This window comes from Papaver somniferum, chromosome 1 (genome assembly GCF_003573695.1).
Source record: "Papaver somniferum cultivar HN1 chromosome 1, ASM357369v1, whole genome shotgun sequence".
NCBI classification, from domain to species: Eukaryota; Viridiplantae; Streptophyta; class Magnoliopsida; order Ranunculales; family Papaveraceae; genus Papaver; species Papaver somniferum.
In genome coordinates, this window is record NC_039358.1 from 176,511,863 (window position 1) to 176,517,842 (window position 5,980).

Sequence of the window (5,980 nt, forward strand, 5' to 3'; positions counted from 1 at the left end):
ATATTTTTGCTCCCTCGCACGAGCATCTGTCTTTGAAGCGAGAGTATATTTTCAAAGATTTCCGAAAGCTCGAAGATAAAAATTTTCATGAAAGCTCATAAACAAAATTTTATTACTAACAGACGCACGTCTATTCAAAAAAAAAAAACTTTTCTCTCGTACGAGCATCCACCTTTGAAACGAGAGTTTATTCCACTTTACAAAATCTCACATATTTAAAAAATAAAATTTTGGTTTCCGTGAAAGCTCATAGACAAAATTTTATATCATTAGACTCAGGTCTATTTTGTTTGTTCCTTAAACTAACAAACGAACGAGCGTCTATTCCTAAGAAAAGAGTTTCTTTTCGGGCCCGTCCCATGAATTCTAAACCAACCAAGGTCTCGTCATCAAATCAGCGGTTCTACACCAATTTATGCTCGCTGGATGATGCTCTATTATGCTACTGGGGTTTGCGCTCAAACCATGGTTTGCTCATTCGGTCGAAATCCGGTAACATCTTATCTTATGACTAAGTTCAATTACTTATTTTTGTCTGTACTTGGAAAATCACCATTCAATGCTGACTGAGGAACATGACTGTTCCTCACTAAGCAGGGGACTTAAAGTAGATGGTGTATTTTAGACAAAGGCTAAAATCGTAAACCCATAATTATACGAACTTATGATCCAGCAATCAGACGCGAGTATCGAGACACGGGTCTCTCATCGAATCTCTGACTGAGAATACTGTCTCTCAGAGTACATGCAGATATGTAGTCTCTCGGCTAGGCAACGGCATATCTTATGAATATTGAACACTTTAGTAATTACTTCTATATAGAATCACGAGATTGGACGGCTCCTAGACAGCTTTCCTGCTAGTATAGAGCAATAACGTCTTCAGGATACAAACAACAATTTTCCCTAACTATATAAAGGATATGACGCTTCAACTAGCTCATGTCGCTCAGAATAATTAATGCTCCTAGACGATCTTACTAGTATAGATCCATCAACTAATTATTCTTAAATTCTTGGATTCATCCACTAAATTTCTGAAAATATTCAAATATTTTCGTAATATTTCTTTACTTCAATCTATGGTTCTTCCCAGCAGAATTCCATGGGTTAGTAATAAATATTTAACGTACGGGCGTCTGAGTTACCTTCGAGTAAGCCCCGACTCAAAAGGTGCAAGTGTATTTGACGATGATGCACTAACAATCACCTGAATGCACGAACGAGTATTTCAAAATACGCCGAAACGATGAACCTATGCAAAATAGGAAAGAAAATAATAAATAATAAAATATTGACCAAGGCTCTAGGGGACTGGGCCCACTAGCCGGCCGGCCGTGCCGTGGCCAGTCCCACGCCAGTTTTATATTTTATCATATTTTTGTTATTTTCCTTGATCTTATTAAAATCCTATCATTTGAACAAATATCCTTCGTTTTGAGGAAACTCCTCAGTTTCATGGTGTTTCCTTCGCACCGAGGAAATAATATAAAATCAAGAAAAATGCCATGGGGCCGTGTTTATTAGCCAACAGGCCATGCCTTGATCCCGGCCTGCCCCACACCTCATGGTTCCTTATTATTTTATTAATATTTCCCTAATCTCATGAAAACTCCTTAATCTCATAGTATTTTCATAAAACCATGAAAAATATAATATAAAATTAGGGAAACTCGTGGGACCGGGCCCCAGCCGGCCGTCCATGCCCTAGCCGGTCCCACACGTCCCTTTATTTTATTATTATTATTTTAGGTTTCCTTGATCCCATGAAATTCCTTGATTTCATGGTATTTCTCTCAAATTATGAAAATTCCTTCAAATCATGGAAATAATATACAAACATTACATAAAATTAGGGAAACGTACGGGATCGGGCCCCAGCCGGCCGACCATGCTCAAAGCCGGTCCCACACTCCCTTATTTTATTATTTTAATATTATTTGTTTCCTTGATCCCATGGAAACTCCTTCACTTCAAGGAAACTCCTTAATTTCAACAAACTCCTTGATTTCATGATATTTTCATAAAATCATGAAAAATAATATAAAATTAGGAAAGGCACCATGACCGGACGGCCGTGCCTTGGCCTCAGCGGTCCCACGCTTCATCATTTATTCATTTTATAGTTATTTTCCTTCATCTCATGAAGTTTCCTCAGTTTCAGCAAAATCCTTATTTTGTCATATTTTCTCAAATGGTTGCTCAAACGCACGCCAGAAAATACCAAAATTCTCAGGACTGAGATACAGACGTTTTGACGACGTGAGCATGTTACCTTGACCGACCAAGGTTGGCTCTTTGGATCGCACGGAGCCGGTCCCACATATTTTCATGAATTGACCTAATTTGCGCAATTGCACGTATTAGGTCAAAAACTCTTCCAAATAATTTTGGAATTTTCATAGAACGATCGTCATTCGATGCCGTGACCATCCAGGGCCGGTTTCATGACCCCTTGGTCGGTCCCTCATCTCTTCATAATTAATTAGGTTTTATCACCTAAGGCTCAGACGAGCATTTTTCTAATAAATGATTAAACCAACATTTAATCATTCTTTCATCAATAAATCACCAAATCTTCAAGAGACCTTGGTATTTGCTCACTCAAGCATATGGGCGCTACATGGTCGATACATGATCCCATGTAGCCGGTCCCTCCTTTATTCCATGGTTAATTTTCAAATAAACCATCAATCGGACATCAATTGATCGAACTAGGGTTTCTGAGTCCAAGGATCATAATTCCAGATTCAAACACCAATAACTTTACGACGATCTCATGATCATCATTTTATTATACTCGGTTCAACTAGCAGTATTCTAATTAATGTTTCATTTTGGTCACTCTACCAATAATTCATCAGACGAGCAACACTTGCTCAGATGAGCAATATTTGCTCAAACCAAGGAATATTGGTTCAACCCTCAATATTCAACAATTTATCGAATGAGCAATACTTGCTCGCCTCAACTATCAACGTGAGAATTACACCTCTGTCTCAACAGACACGTTCAATTCATGAGTCTCAGAAAATTTTGCAAAATCATGTTCAACTCAGCAAATACATGGACTCATCGTCCCATGAAGTCACGAAGTCAACAACTGACTAATTACACCATGAGATGTCAATCGTGTCACATGGGGGGGATATTAACTAGGGTTTTGGTCTGGTGGTCTACGGCACGTGTGTTCATACACACGATGGAATGTGAGCAAGTCGTGCAATCAGTTGAAAGAGTTAACAAAGCAGTGGATGGAAAATTGACCAAGTCTCCGCACGATGAGCAACTGGTTTCAAACACGATTTCCATTTCCCCACTCTTTGATTCCATCAACTGTCACACTTCATGGGATCATGGTGTCTACAATTTCAGCAATATAAATAAGTCTCTGAATCATGATTGAATATACAAGAATCTCACGTCAAACAGACAACACGAGATTAACAACTCAACATCTGAATAATCACTCTCAATAGAGATTCAATCATTCAGAACTTATATTTTTCAGAATACATAACACACCTACAATCTTTGATTACCATTGATTCCACACATTTCTCAGCTTCTTTCCTACAGATCGACCCATCCTCTCTTGTGACCGAATTTACTCTGGAACGACCATTGTCTTGGTTTAGGCCGGAGTACTACAGATTGATCTCTCGAATTCAAAGCACTCCCTTCTTGCAGTGCATCTGTGTGAGGTTGAACATTTCGCTCGGTTCAAGGAGTCTCCTCCGTACGGTCGTCTCCTTAATTCCGTAAAAACCAGCAAATCTTTTCGCCCCATTTACAACCCTAACGCCTGTCAAACGCCGGCCCCAAAGAGGGATGGTCGCGTTGCTTTGGGGAAGGCTAAAACAAGCAAGACCGCACAAAGCAGTCTTAAAATCATCATGACCGTCCAACTTCACCAGCCTGGTTGGACGGATTAGATCATCCCACGGTTGATCAGTGAAGCGCTAATGCACACATTAGCGGGACCACTCCTCACCCACCTGATCGGTTTTCTCACGACCTAGCCCTAGAGCAATGAACGTTTGCTCGAAATGTGGCTGACGTGATGCTTAAAGGGTTGCGGAAATTCCACTAGCGTCTTAAATCGATCACAACCATCCAAATTCGCCAGCATATTTGGATATCTTAGATCACGCCTAGGACCATCGGGCAAGAACACATAAGTTCACCGTTGGCCCAAAATGGGCCCCACACGGGAGGTCTCCCCAAAGGAGGAGCATAGCCTGCCAAACCGTATGGCCAAAGTTGCGCACGCGTGACTGATCCAAAACCCTAATTAGGGTTTGTAGCATTACCTATATGTTGTAGTTTGATCATGACCATCCATCTTCGCCAGCTCGGATGGAGGGTATAAATATAGACTAAGGAGGTCCAGAGAGCATTAACATGATCATTGTGGGCCCACCTGCGCATGTAACCGGCTGGCCAAGGTGGACCATGGTCAGGCGCCTCGAAATGTGCGCCCAAAGATGGCATTGCCGTGACCCCCTAAAATCCTTTGCGGCAAAGGATTTCTGTTGCAAATCGATCACGACCACTCACCTTTGCCAGACAAATTGAGTGACCTAGATCGCACCTCTGCGAGACAGAGTAGCATGGACTTGTACACCGGCAAGCCGTCTACACGCATGCCCGGTCGGTCCCACCAAAAACTTTGCCCATGCTTGATTTCAGTCAAGCTAAAGACTGATGCTTGCGCACCTCTTTAAAACCCTAAAATCCATCAACGTTCCCAAACATGTGCCACAGATCATCTCGTCCATCTAACTTTTCCAGCTTGGTCGGACATCCTAGGCTAAGAGTTAAGCGGCCAATGAGGCACCTTGGTGATCACCGTCCGTCACTCTACCACAAGGAGTGATAGGCCAAGGATGGCCCGCCCATGCGGCCTCCAAAAAATCACTCGAAGATGGTTGGGCATGCAACTATTTTAAGACGCTTAATCCGCGACTTACTCCGTTAAGCTTTAAAACAGCGATGCTTCATACATATTGATTGTATTTGATGCATTATATGCATAAAGTATACACGATATTTCATGAATATCGATTTCCTAAATAACTCAGTTATTTAACCTAGCACCGTATGATACTTCCTGTGGGTCCCACCATCCACTCATTCGAGACATCAAGCATGTCACAAACTGGGGGATACTTACTGGGGTATTGGTCTGGCGGTTTACAACGTGCGGCGTGCAACGCGCCCATATATAAGAACGTGTCAGGAGACATGGACGGTTAAGATAATGAGGGAAGTGGGCTAAGACGTGATCGTGCAATCACCTACAAGACCCCACAACTCCATCACTCAACTTCCTCCACTTCCTACGAGATGAGGGTTTGCACTCAATGACTTGTTGTTGATGGTGGTTTTAGGACGAGGGGTAAAACCGTAAAACCTCACGTATAGCATGACGTCACCGGTGACACTAGCACATTTATTGGAGCATTTAACGCGCTTATGTAAAAATCACCAGGGTACCCTTTTTCAAATACTAAATTAGGGTTTCGATGCGCGAAACCCTAAATTCACACATACCGCGCAACCATTACGCAAAAAGCATGGCAAACATGCCAAATGCACCCACCGTGAAATCATCGCACAGAACATAGCAATTGCATGTACCGTGCAATCACTGCGCAAAAGCATGGCAATCATGCCACTCACACATGTCATGCAACATGCCAAATGCACGTACCGTGCAAACATCGCGCAAAACAAAGCAATTGCACTACCGTGCAATCATTCCGCAAAAGCATGGCAAACATGCCAAATGCACGCACCGTGCACTCATCACACAAAACATAGCAATTGCATGTACCATGCAATCATTTTGCAAAATATGGCAACCATGCCAAAACTACAAATAACGCGCAACCGTTGCGCTAAATATGGCAACCATGCCAAACCACAAATAAATACGCAATCATTGCACTAGATGTAGCAACCGTGCCAAACCGCA